Below are 14225 nucleotides of genomic sequence, written 5' to 3'. Positions count from 1 at the left end.
CTGTAGAAAAAACAGAGATTTTGCAAGCTCTTCTCCATTGCATTATTATTATAGCTTCTGAAAAGTAGTGATGGATACAGTTAGAAGCCCCTCTACAGAAAGCTATAGATGAAAGGGAGTGAGGGATGCTAGCTAATCTCCAAACAGTCCAATCATATTTGCACCAATATTCATGCTGTTTGCACACTATCACAAGAAGTCCAGCAAAACTGCACACTTTTATCTCTGGAAGTCATGTCCAGCACAAATCCCACGGTAGGGGTGAGAACTGCAGATATCTGTGAGAAGCCTGCATTGCGTGGGACTTTCTACAAAGATAAACATGAACAAACAAGCAAACCCCTTCAGCTTTCAAGGGGGCTTTATAGAAGTACCTTCTGAAAAAGTATGAGAGCAGAGTGACTCTGCATTTGGTTAATTTCTCAAATGCAGAAATAGAAAATTTTTAAACACATCTCATGCTGGGTTTTTAAGAAGAGTGTTGACCTCCACGCAGGTATTCCTATGCTTTTATGAAAATGATGAAATAATAACGGATCAGTTACAAAAATTATAGAACGAAAAAATTAATCCATAATTTCCTTCCTGTTTCCAAACAGATGAGCTAAAATACCTCCTCAAATGTAGAAGAGCCCAGAAAAACGAAAAAGTCAGACAACATAAGATGCACCGCTCACCTAGTCAAGTCCTGCTTGAAAGCAACAGCTTCAAAGGTAAGAAGAAAAAATTTTACAATGAAAAAAACGTGCAATCTATGTTTTGTGAATGTCTGTTCTGCGTAGTTTCGTTCGATTAAACCCTGAAGTGTACGTTTTCCAAGGTCTTTATTTATTTATTTATCTTAACAACAGTCACATGATGGCAGTGAGACCTATTTTCTACTGAACGTGTTGCACAAAGTGCTTGTTCAATAACATATGCAGTTGATATTTGCACACTAAGGACTGACACAGTTCAGTACCTTGCCAAGTTTTCAAAGTGAGGATCATTTTGAAATCCTGAATCAAATTCAGGACTCATGAATAAAAGCACATTTAGGGACCTAGTATTATGGCCTTTTTAAAATGGCTTCATCCAAGAGTATGTAATTTTCCCCCATGTATTATTTCTTCAAAGTCATTTTCACATAATTGTTTCTAAAACCAAAATTTGCCTGTATCAAATTCATTATTCAAATCATATTAGCTTCCTAGAAGCCATGTAAAATTAGTCACTGGCAGAGTCATTCCCATTTTGCTACAAATATTAGGCCTGCATAAGATTTGCTGAGAAGTACCACACCACTATTTTTATAAACTGTGCTGGAAAGCACTCTTTCCTTGCATTCTGTAATTGATTTTTTTCACTATTCTTCATTTTAAATCATTCAGAAAAGTATAGTCTTTAAAGGAGAGGTGCAATTGCAGTTCCTTCTCTGATCAACTCAATTTCTTCTATATTGTCATATAGAAGATGACAAACTTCTCAGCCCTATAGGCTTTTAATAATTCCACATACTCATGGCTTTCTTATCTTAGCCATTTCCCCCTTGATCCTAAACTGCAGGTGATATTCTAGTCATCCAGCAGGCCATCTGTGTGATTTTTAAATTCATTAGTTTCCCAGGCACAAGTGTAAACTAGACTTGTTCTTACAGATGATGAGACCGTGAAGCTCCAGTAGGGAGAACATGGGGCTTTTCAGTAGTCATTCCCTGGCTGACAGTATTTTGACCAGTACCCTGGCAGATATGGCTTACTTAGGAAGCTGACCTGCCTACATGTTAGTAAATTGCCCACAGAGTCGTGTATATTATAATTCTTTAGGTCACAGAAATCTTGTTTACGAAACATGATGATGATCTGTGCTCCAAGTTCTCAGCTCTTTATGCGGTTATAATACCTATTTTAGATACATATGGGAAGCATTTGTGCTCTGTGTATGACCACAAAACTGAGCAGAATTACACTGACTAGAACTACTCAGTCACAAATATGAACAAAGTCCACTGGATGCCTACGTCACTTCAAAGACACCGGCCAAACAGCAGTAAAGGACTTGTGCACTTGGTTTGCTGTCTGCTGTCCATCCTGATATGAGCTGAACTTAATGTTGGCAAATGGGTTAGTCAAACATTTTGCTTTCTGTAACAATTTTTATTACTCATTAGGATGGTTTGATAAACACAAGGTCATTAAATGAGACTAAATACTTCCTTTTCTCCAGAAACTGAAAAATAATGCAGTGCTTTTCTTAGCTGTTTACCAGCAGAGCCAATCTTTCACCTGCTTATATTTAGGTGAAGAGTACCACATGAAGCATAAACCACTTCTTCCAGACTTGCTTTGCTTTTAAGCATGTAGATACATCAATGTGATCAGGAAATATTAAATTATATAAACATAAAGACAACACATTTTGCCAATTAAGTGGGGAAGAAAAACAAACATGACAAATTGTTTGCTCTTGGAAAGGCTTGCTCATGCAGGAAGAATAAATACAAACAGCAGAACAGAAGACTATAGAACAAAACAACTCCCAAAGTAACTTTTGAACCTGGCATTTCTTCAGCCTTTAAGCAATTTTCCTCTTTAATAAGGCCTTAGTGGTAAAACTAGCCATTGATTTTGCTGATGTTGGTGTCAGTTTCTGATGGAGTGGGGGGAAAGGCAAAAAACCCTACCTTGCTTGATGTTAGAGATTCCATGGCAGAGGTATGGAATATTTAGGTTTCTAATTTAAGCATTTATGAGCATTTATGAGCACACTGTTTCGGCAGCTACCTATGTTTCCTCTTTTCCCAATAAGGATGAAGAAGATTCAAAATGTCATCAGGGACATCAAAGGCATCAGGGCATGAAAGAAGCCAAAGGGGAGGAAAGTGAATGTCAGAATCCTGCAACAGCATTCATATAGGCAGCACTCACATTAGCACCATGAATCCACAACAGAGCTGTGGTATTTGCTGCCGCAACAAGCACACAGGCACGCCAGAGTGTCTCATGGTGAAGAAAACCAGGTACTGAGGGTGTGGAGGGTCATGAGGCCCAACAGCCATGGCAAGAACAACACAGAACATCATGCCATGCTGGACACCTGCCCCCAGCAGCAGCCTGCACACCACTGCTGCAGGTGAGGGGTGGCACTAGTAACCTGGATGTGAAGGGAGATTTTAAACTGCTTTCCTTCCAGTACAAACACTGTCCATACCCAAGCTGCTCCACACTTGCTTTCTCATGTCCTGATCCAATTTCTGAAGGACTTTTTCCCCTTCTAACCCACTCAGCACTCTGCTTTGCTTGAGTTGTTGGTACTATAGAAGTTAAAGGAAAAACATCACAAAAAAATTATGGTTTATTGTGGCTGCAAATATAAAAAGATTAGGAAATCCAATAGAAAAGGTACAAAGGTGGATTTTAATCATATGTGTACACGCAGCTTTGACTGAAGATGAGACTTGCATGCACTGCAAATCTATGGGTCTTTAAAATCTCTTGGTTATGCATTATACATCTGAAACAAAGTCTAAGGGTTTGAGCTCATACTGCAGCCTGTTTATGGAAATCTACCGGTGTGATTTGAGAGAAACTATAGCACAGAGACTTTTTACTTTAGTATAAACATTATAATGAAAATCAGCCCTCTTTCAGGACTTTGAAGGTTAAAATATCTTTATCTTTCCTGATACAGTGGTCGGGGAACAGTCTTTATAAAGAATAGCACTGTGGATCTTAGTTTGATTGCTGTGACTATGGTGTTCAACACTGGATACTTTATCTGGCTTAGTTTGGAAATAGCTCTGGCACTGATGTTAGATACTAAGAGAAGCTTGATGGGGGCAGGGTTGGTCTGATCCAAATTTCCTGTATTTTCTGGGAGGTATTCTGAAATGTAGAGCAAAAAAATCACAATGTACTAGGCAGAATGGAAGAATATGTCCTCACACAGCTGTAGTCCTTACTAAAGAAGGCGTATCTGAGTGAGCATGACAAGTAATAAGGAAAATGCCATAATGATGTGGGGATGTGCTTCAGTCACCTAGGGATGAACTGCTGACATTTGAAGGAAAAAGGCTACACTGACACAGCAATGCCATGTAACCAATAGTAGTCCTAGTGAGTGTTGCAAGGTTTTGAGGTTTTGTTTTATTTTATTTGTTCAAAACCTATGAAGAAAGCGGAAGGATCTTTTAATCCACTTCAAATCTTTTAATCCACTTAGCTGGAAGCACATGGTCTTATCCCATGCATTCTTCATTCTGTCTAAAATGGTAAAATGAGGTGAAAAAAAGGGAAGTTTTTCCTCCTTACTCCTCACTTGCACAGATCGAGTTTTGCATGGTCTTCCCATGTGCTCTGCTTATCTTGAACTACGAATACCAGTGAGGAACTCATCTGATATACTTTGACTGGAAATTAGAGTAGCAAGAAATTGAACTCACTTCCTTCATTTTAGACTTAATCTCTAAACAGCAGTTCAATTTTCTTCAATATCTGGGACCAGTTTGAGAATTACTGTAAGGCACATAATCGGTATAACAGAAATCAAACAAATAGACACAAATACTAAATACCAGAGTCCCTGCAGACTTTGGTGGGTAGCAAATAGTTCTGCTTCTCTCCAGCAGATTGCAGTAGGAAGTAGCACTTACAGTATCTGTGGCCCAAAATTCTGCAGTACAAACCCCTTCAGTTATGGCTGACATTTGAAACTGTTAAGGAAAACTATGCTATCAGTTTGAGATCAACTGTTATTCCGACAGATTTTCTATTGACAGTAGATGATTTTAAATATTTTGCAAATGGACATAACAGTATCTTTCCAAAAGTATCAGCCAGATCCTCCAATCTGAACACATAAACATCTAAATAACTTTCCAAATAATCTTTAAATAGACCTTTAGTCTTTGCCAGAAATGATGGTGCGTATTTTCAGGCCAGAGTGTTTTCTTTCTCAAAGTTTTGCAGAGTTAAGGGAGTGCCATAAACACGACCACTATTAGGTTGCAACATTCACTATGGCTTTTTCTAATACATAGTGACCTTTAGTATTGTATTTTTTACTTGTTCCCTTACCTTAGAAAACTTCCAAAAACATACTTTCCTTTCAAAGCTTGGCCAGGCTCTGTATTGCTACTGTTAACATAACCTTAGGCACATGATGTGAGGCTTGAACGTAATGTCCTTTATACCTGGGATGTCATCCATCCTCTCACCTTCAGGATGGTATCAAGAGATCCATATTCCTCACTCAATGTGACTGTGAAGGACAAAGTCAGGAGTCATAAATATGCAAAGTAAGAGATAAGAAGTGAAACACCAGAAGGAGAGAAATGAAAACCATGAGATCTAAAAATTTGCATATGGTGCAGATCTGTCACTTGCTGTGGATGTTCCTACCAAATAGCCTCTTGGCCCATTTTTCTGGGTGGAAGATCCCCTACAAACTTGCCCAGAAGGGCTATCTCTTCTGCATGTCACAGCAGTACCTTCCTTTTGGTCTTGCTGGTCAATATGCATTAAAAATAACTTGGAGAGACAGTGAATCGCCTGAACACAGAGTATGCAGTTGTCACTTAATTTCTTTTGTACTCTTCTGCTAAAGATGCTCAGGCATTTTAGGAAATCTCAATGGGGTGTAGTCATGGTTATTGAATTAAAAATTTAAACTTTCCAAGAAAACTCAGGTACCTGCTAAGTTGATGGATATTTTGGTCTGTAGCGTATTAGACCTATACTTATCAACTTCAAAAAGATATTCATTAGTGCTTGTGTTCTCTTGGTCCCCTGGTCATCTCTTTGGAGGCAATGTTACAGTAGATAAGACTATCTCAGTTGTTTAAAATAGTAACAGCAGACATTGGGAACATAACCGTGGCCATGGAGAATTATTAGAGCTGATTTCATTTCTAAAGCAGTAATGTATTACTTATTGGTTAAATGGCACCTGCAAGTGTTCACTTTCCAGGCAGACTGCAAAGTCTAGTTAGTTTGACAGAGCACTGGAAAGGTACCCTTGTTTTATTTGGATTTATAAACTCCAATCAAATCTTATGACACGTTCTGAGTTATCATTTTGCCATTCCTTTAAAAAAATGCTTGTCTCACTCAGGAAAAATGAATAAACTATAAGTGTTCTAAAAAGGATATTGTTTAGGAGAAGAAGGGCATATTTATTTTCCCAAAACATCTTTCTGCTGTTGCAATCACAGACACACACCATATGTTCTGTGCTAGGTCTGACTGCCACAGGGTAGTCTGACAGCCCTGTTGACAACTCAGTCAGGTTAGTAGTATATAAATTATCTGGTTAAAAAAAGCAGTGCAAGGAATAGCAAGACACTGTTCTGCTTAAATATCTGTTGAATTGCTCCTGTATCTTCATGAGAAAGTATTTAAGAATGCCAGCTAAAGCATTTTTAATAAAGCCTGCTCAAAGTATGAGATATTACTATGCTGACAGAGCTTGGTGTTACTCAACAACAGTGGATGAGATGGTTGACTCATACCAATAAGGACATGGGAGACAGGAGTGGTCTGCAACATGTAAGAAAAGGAGGATGTGGCAAGGCATGGCCAATATGGTACATGGAATCACTCAGTGATTTTAACTGGTCAGTTATGTGCACTACATAGTTTTGCAACATTGCTGACTCATATTCAACTTGCCATTGACCAGGACCCTCGAGTCCCTTTCTGCAGGGCTGCTCTCCAGCCTCTCTTTCCCTAGTCTATAAACACAACTAGGATTGCCCAGCTCTCTAATTTTTCAAGGTCTCTCTGCAGGGCCTCTCTGCCCTTGAGGGAGTTGACCACTGCCCCCAATTTGCACAGTTTTTTGGAGAACAAATAAAATAACACTTTCCCTGCCTCATCTCTCTGAAGGTAAATGTGGCCATTTTGTGAGTCTGCACAAATGTAAGTGTGTACACTGTCAGTGCCCTGAGGATAGTCTCCCTCCACCCTTCCTGGACTTTTGGCTGCCAGACCTCTGGGCCTCCTTAGACATAGGGTGCAGGTATCTGGTCTTGAAATGAGCTGTTGGGAGAAGCTGCTCTGCAAGGTCCCAGTGGGACTCCCTGCTTAGCTTGGGAGTAGCTTTTAAGCAAAGGGTCTCATTCTTGGTGCACTTCTGCAGTTGACTTGCATCTGGTTGTTTTCCACCTTCACAACTTTGGACTTGCCTCATCGCTGAAGACTTGTCTAATGATGTGGTTGACCCTGTTTGCTGTCATAGGACCTGTCCTGCTCATCTTGCTCAGATGCCATGGGAAGGTGCCCTTGTCAGGGAGGGTCCTACCTGGCCTGCTTTGCTCTGACCTGTGGGTTCCTGGCAAACAAACATGCATACACTTACCTGTCTAAACAAAGTTACACTTTTGAGCCGTTCTTCATTTCACTTTTTACCAGTTTGTTTTGCCACTCAGGCTATCAGTGGCTGTGGGACGTTGACTTACCTGACCTTACATCCTAATTATGGAAACCTTCATTTTTTAGATACCATGAGAGAAAACAGGAAGTGAAAAAAAACCAACCTAGTCGTTTTGGTCCTGTATAAAACAAAACTGCGGTGATGTTTTCACTAGCAAGCAAATTGGGAGAATATCTGATCAAGCAAATAAGACTGCACCCATTAAATTTGTGCTCTGAAGGTCTTGAATAATTAAATTCCAGTAAGTAGAATAATTCTGTTTCAAAATAGTGAAGAGAATTGCTCATCTATATTAAAACTGCTTGACATAAGCAACTTGAAAAACCGAAGTAATTTAAAAAAACAATACACCAAAACAGAGAAACACAAAATTGCACTGGAGATAACCAGGTTTCCAGAACAGATCCAGATCTAGGGTATAGTACTTTGCCATGTCTTAAAAAATAGACAAAAGTAAAACCAATGAAAGATATGTACACTGAATAAGAAAAGCTGCTACAAAGATGTCATGCTGCATGTACAGAAACCAGGAAGTCTTGAAGGGATGGGATAAGATAACCAAATATATTTAGTTCAAGAATTACATATCCATTGTAGTAAACTGATATTATTTCAGTCTTACAAGCCACAGATAAATGTGACCTGTCATTGATTATTTCGATTTCTTTGGATTTCAAGGATCAGAATTAATTACTAGAAGTCTTACAGCACCAAGCACATGTGGTCTGCGCTGATGATACTCGTAATTTTTTTAGAAATTATAAATAGGTCAATTTTAGGGGAGTTAACTTTGCTGAGCAGTGCAAGATTGCTACAGAAGCACAGGCTTCTGATGCAGGCATGCAGATGAATGTACTTACAGCCATGAGAGGCAGAATCATCTTATGCCCTTAGCTGAAGAAACATAGGAGAGGAGATAGAGCATTTCAGCAGTGCATGCTCTCATAATAAAAGGTGTGTTCTGATTTGGTTGTTCTTAGAGAAGTACCAAACTTTCTTCTTGGGGGTTAATGGGTGAATAGAGCCGGACCTAGATGTCAGTGTCAGGATCACTGGGAACTACTCAATAGGATTATCTGTGAGGTTTACACTCGCCAGCTAAATAGAGCCAAGTCAGGTTTAGCTAAGTTGCAATCATCACAGCCTTATGTAATACAATACCTTTCATGTCTTTACTAAGGTTATCTGCAGGGTATTTAATCATGTTAAAGTAAGTACTCTGTCTTGATGCTTCATAATCCATGACGGCTTGCACAATTATATGGAGAACAAAATAACTAACACCGACATATATTCTTAGCTGACTGGTCCAGTCCTGATTTCATATGCAGTTGAAAATGTTGACTGGAGACTAAGATATATAAAAAACTACTGGTAGAATGAGTGAAAGCAGACTTTTTGTTATTTATATATACATATATTTCAATAGTAAAAGGTACCTGCAAGATTAAATAAATATATAAATGCCTAACAAGACATTTTAGACTGCCTTTCTGCATAATGAAAAACATAGAGATGATTTTTCCTAAGTAATTAATTACCTTCTTGCAGCTGTCTAAATTACATTCCTATCCACTATAGCTAAAAATGCTTCTACTGGATGTAGATGGTGACTTATTCTTTGGCTTTTTTCTCCCCCTGCTAATATTAATAGATCTAAATCCCTCTTCTAATTTTCCTCTTGATTTTTTCAAGGCTTTATGTTTCCTTCTAAAAGAATAAAACCTTAAAATTGCATCATTAGGCATACAACATTAGAAGGGAAAATTCTGACCAGAAGCGGGTTTTACTTTTTATTGACACTGCATCTTCTTAAGGGTAATGCAAAGATTTAGCCTGTAGTGTCAGCGCTTCTGGATTCGGTCACGTTTGTTTAGAAGCCTTCTGCCACATCCTGGAAATTGCAGCAGGCAGAAGTGCATGGCTGGGTGGGTTTGCACACAAGCAAAAAATATAGGAATCCCAGCTCTTACTAGTTCGAAGGAGAGACTTCATACTGACACCACTACAGCCTGACAGGCCACGATCTCCTTTTGGGACACAGCGGTCTTCTAGCTGTTATGACGCTGAAATCAAACAGAGTATCAGATATTCCAGCTCTGAGCTCTTGAAAGGGATTAGTTCATTACAAATTCAAAAAGCAGTAATTTTCAAATTTAGTGCCATTTTCCTTGGCAGTCCCTTCACAGCACTGCAAATACTGGCACTTTGCACCTGCTCTTCTATCTCCCTAATCTGAGCATTGGTTCAAAAGAGAGAACATCCAGCTAGGGCTTCTGAGCAGGAGGAACCAGGAGCAAGGGCTGTTGTGTCTCATGCCTTCCCTTGGAAACTCCACACCTCCATCTGCACTTGCCCTAAGACCTAACTGTCAGCCTTCCCAAGCGCCCAGGAACCTATGGGAAAGCCATTGCCTTGGGCTCACAGAAGTGGCTTAGGGTTTCCAAATCTGTTTTCCTTGGCAGTCCATTCATAGAATCATAAAATCCTTAAAAACCTCCAGGGATGGAGAATCCACCACTTCCCTGGGCAGCCCATTCCAATGCCTGATTACCCTCTCTGTAAAGAATTAGTTCCTAATATCCAACCTAAACCTCCCCTGGCAGAGCTTAAGACCTCTTGTCTTACCGATAGTTGCCTGGGAGAAGAGACCAACCTCCACCTGGCTACAACCTCCTGTCAGGGAGTTGTAGAGAGTGAGGAGGTCTCCCCTGACCCTCCTCTTTTCTCGGCTAAACAACCCCAGCTCCCTCAGCCTCTCCTCATAGGACTTGTGCTAGAGTCCCTGCACCAGCTTCGTTGCTCTTCTCTGGACCTGCTCCAGGACCTCAATATCCTTCCTGAACTGAGGGGCCCAGAACTGGACACAGTATTCGAGGTGTGGCCTCACTAGCGCTGAGTACAGGGGAAGAATCACTTCCCTGGACCTGTTGGCCACACTTATCACCAAACTGGTCCCCCACGCGCAATCCTCTCCCAAGGTGCACATTTCGCCCCCGCTTATACGCCCCGGATCTTCTCCTCGCAATCCCTGGAGCTTCATTCCCGCGGACGGTTGAGAAACCATAGAGACCGTGGGACCCCGTCCCCGCTGCAACCCCAAGACCACCTCCCCCGCCCGGACTTCCCCCAGGTCCGGGAGGGCTTCCCTGTATCCCTGCCCCCGGCTTCCCGCCGACCGCTCAGCCCAACCCAGCCCAGCCCAGCGCTTCTCTCCGGCGGCACCTCCCTGCCCGCTCTCGCTCCGCCTCCGCGGGGCGTGCAGGGGCGCGGCCGCCGTCCCATCGCTGCCTCCCGAGCGGCCGCTCCCGGCCCGCCCGCCCAGCGCCGCTCAGCGCCCGTCCCCGCCGGGCTCTGCAGGTGAGCGGGACGGGGCCCGGCCGCCGCGCCGGGGCAGCGAGCACCGGGCTCGGGCGGTGTCAGGGAGCGGGGAGGGGGCGCGGCGGGCCCCGTCCCTCCCGTGTCCGGCTGATTCACCGCGGGCCGCCGCTCCCCTCCCCCTTCAGCCGGGGCGCGCCTTCCTTGGGGCTGAGGAAGGGCCACATTGGGGCCAGGCGGACGGGCTCGGTCGGTCCGGTTTCAGCCTAATTATTGTTTCTATTAGGTCGAGCACGAAGTTGTGTGGTGCCTGCGCCAGTGTGCCGGGTGCTGCTGTTAAGCGGGGCTTGTCCTTGCTGGAGAAAAAGGTGGAAACGCAGAGAAGGTGGTGGGCGCGGTGCCGAGGCGGGCGCTGGAGAGCCGTGGAAAGGCGCGGTGTCCTTGGCATCCTGCTCGCGATTTGCCCGTGGTTTGAGGGCTAGTGCCTTAGTGCCGCAGATGAGGGAGGGGATTGGGACAAGGGAGCGGCGTGACACAGGTACACGGGGAGACTCGCTAAATCTGCGCCGCCGTGTCAACAAAGGTGACACGGGTGACCCGCAGCTTCGTGGTTGTGGCCCGTAACCGGGAGGAGTTTCACGTCTGTAGAAGTGTGCACGCGGCGCAGCATCACTGGTGGGTTTTCAAGTGTGCGGAAGCGAAATAATTGTGTGTGTGCGTGTGTGTGTGTGTGTATGAGAGACAAGTCCATATTGCCCGTGCGATTCCAGCCTGTGAAACCTGCGTTCGAGCTTCACACTGAAAACGTAATACTTTGCTCAAGGCATGACATGTTTACTGTAGGAGGACGCTAATTAGACTTCTTGTAAAAGATCAAGATTTTTGCATCATTTCGGAATTCCCTTTTCTTGCTTCATCTTTGCACAGCTTCGGTCTTTTGCGCTATGTTCTCGGGTTTAAAATAGAAAACTCAACCTAAAATATTACTTCTGTTATAATCCAGTTATAACAGAGCTGTAGTAGTGTTAATGAAAGTGTAACAGGAAGTTCCTTTTTTGGAAAGAGAAAAGTGCAAAGTAGGATCAAGACAAACATCTCATTCTTCCTCTTAACCTGGCAGATTGTCAGCACTTAGAGGGCAGTCTGCAGTCTAAGGGATGTTACAGTACAGAACGCTACTCGTTTCCTTTTCACGTGTGTAGGAGTGTAGCACTGAAAATGGAGATGTAATGCCTTCGTTCTTCTTTCATTATGTTTTCCTGAGTGTCTGACGTGTTCAGTTTCCAGATCTGCAACCTCCTTTCTGCGTTTTCTGACCATTGCAAACGGATGTTAAATGAAACAATTCTTGTGGGCGTCAGAGGTAATTAGCAGGTTCTTTTTGTCGTTAGCATATCGATATAAACTAATAATTACCATTTTAAAATAGCACAGGTAGTATTGTAGGTAAGTATTGTGTGAATCTCTGTTAGTCTAGGAAATGTAGATTTACATGATTACACAGGTATTGGGATCTGTCATAGCTGTGACTTAGCTTGAAAGTTGATCTGAGGACTCTTTTAAAATTCTGAGGTGTTACAGCCCTGAATGAAGAGCTTTTCCCAGGAAGAAATCATTATTCCTGGCTAAACAAAACTGTAACCTCGAACAACTGAGGCTTTATAGTGCTGAGAACCAGAATGGAAATTGTTCCGTTGCACAAGCTGAGTAACACCCTTTTTTGTTTCCCCTCCTAGCTGTGAGATGTACTCCGCTTCTTTCATTGCTCGCGGTGCTTTTCCCTGGGAACTTTTGTTTGGCTCTGGCAGCGCCTTCCCGGCGCGCGTGGAAAGGCCTGGAGCGGCCGGGGGCGCGCGGGCGGCCCGGGGCGGGGCTGCGGCGGCGCGACCTTTCACCCACTTCTCGGCAGCGGTCACGTGAGCGCGCCCGGAGCGGGGCGGGGCGGGGCGGCGGGGGCGCGCCGGGGGCGGGAGCGCGCCCTGCGGCGCTGGGGAGGGACCCCGGATCCCCGCGCTGGGAATCCAGGGGGCCGGAGACGGAGCAGCACACGATCCCGAGCAGCTAAACCCAAACGCCGACTCTGGAGCGATCGGCGGCTCGGTGCGCACTGGACAGGGAGGGTGTTTCTGCCATAGGCAGGATGTTGAGTCCCGAGCCTCCTGTTGAAAATCTTGGGTAAAAATCCACTTGGATAAATGCTGGTATTAAAAAGACAAGGAAACAACCCCTCCCTCCCCCAAAACCTCAACCAAACAACCAAATTCCAAAACTGTGTATTTTTAATATTCCAAACCCATTGTCTTTGTCATGCAGCATGCTGTATCATAGTCCCGAACTCCGCATTTTCAGAAAAAGAAGATCCAGATGACTGAAGAGCATCCTTCTTTCTTCAAGTCTGGGTTAACTTTAATATGAATGGCCAATTTAAATATTTTTGCGAAAGGTTTGGAACTGGTTCTTCGGTCTTTCAACCTTCTACAGGGTGAAAGACCTTATTCAAGTCTTTCAACCTGGTACAGTAAAATGTCATTGAACTACTGTGAGAGCAATTAATTCAGTTTGCTTTTGGTCACCACACATTGTGGTCCATCTTCCAGGATCTCCTAAGTCCTAAAACGTGACATCTTGTATGTCTCGTAAAAGTCTTGCCATTCCAGAAATATTTGTTGTCATAGAGAATAATTCTTGTTTGCTGCATAGAAGCTCATTAAGTTCAAAGAGAGAGAGAGAAGGGATAAAACTTGTATAATCTAAATGCCTAGGTATGTCTTTTATAGCAGTTAAAAAGAAATACCCAGATCCAGAGCCTAGTGTTTGTGGGGTGGGGGAAGTTTCTACATGGTGTGATAACTGTGCAGTGTTTTAGCAGAGTATGCTTCTCTGTTACTCAGTACGATTATTCTGGATTTATAGAAGGTCAGAGGATGTAGCTTGCTGGGGTGTGTACAATATAACATGTAGTGCAATAGATGCTAGAATGATGTAAGAGGCCTAGGAACAGTATGGTATGTCCTACCCAGTACAGGGGAAAATCCCTAGAAATAATACAACAGTTATAAGTTTCTGTTTTGATGTGAAGAATGTTGATGTTTTGTGTTTGTTGAGGGTTTTGGGGGGGGGTGTTTGTTTATTTGTTGAAGTGTATGTTTTGGAACCATCTTTTACAGGAGCATGCTATTGGGAAGAGAAAAGAGGTCATAAGATCCAGAAACTGTAGGGATTAATATTCCTTTGGGATAGCCTAGTAATTAACACATTGTTTGCTATAGCCAGTCTCCTCTACTTTGCCTGTCTTCAGTTTGATCAGGTGAGAAGACAATTTACTAACTTTCTCCCAGAAGTGCTAGTGAAAAGTCTGTTCTGTGACTATCTCTCCAAGAAACCTTGATGGCATCTGTGTTGAGTCTAATGGGAGTTTAAAGCCAGCAGGCAAACACTTGTTTGGATGTCTTAAAATGAAAGCTAAAACTAGCATTGAATTCTGGCCCCTGAGATAC

At 42.9% G+C, this 14225-nt stretch overlaps 1 protein-coding gene across 3 annotated transcripts in view; it reads left to right on the top strand.

The window, feature by feature from the left end:
* The first annotated feature begins 10690 nt into the window (after positions 1-10690).
* CPT1A (carnitine palmitoyltransferase 1A) overlaps positions 10691-14225 on the top strand; it is a 38727-nt gene continuing 35192 nt past the window's right edge. Inside the window, exon 1 of one of the 3 annotated variants that reach the window (XM_027732622.2) lies at positions 10691-10770. The gene's annotated coding sequence lies outside the window, so the exon portion shown is untranslated. Of the gene's footprint in view, positions 10771-11273; positions 11404-12908; positions 14036-14225 lie in introns of those variants that run through there. The other 2 variants (XM_027732618.2, XM_039383911.1) reach the window with 2 other exon arrangements.

Source organism: Pipra filicauda, unplaced genomic scaffold (genome assembly GCF_003945595.2).
Source record: "Pipra filicauda isolate LSUMZ 115617 unplaced genomic scaffold, ASM394559v2 scaffold32_size4067784_pilon, whole genome shotgun sequence".
Classification (NCBI taxonomy): domain Eukaryota; kingdom Metazoa; phylum Chordata; class Aves; order Passeriformes; family Pipridae; genus Pipra; species Pipra filicauda.
The sequence above is the reverse complement of the archived record's forward strand: the minus strand, read 5'-3'. Positions and strand labels throughout refer to the sequence as shown.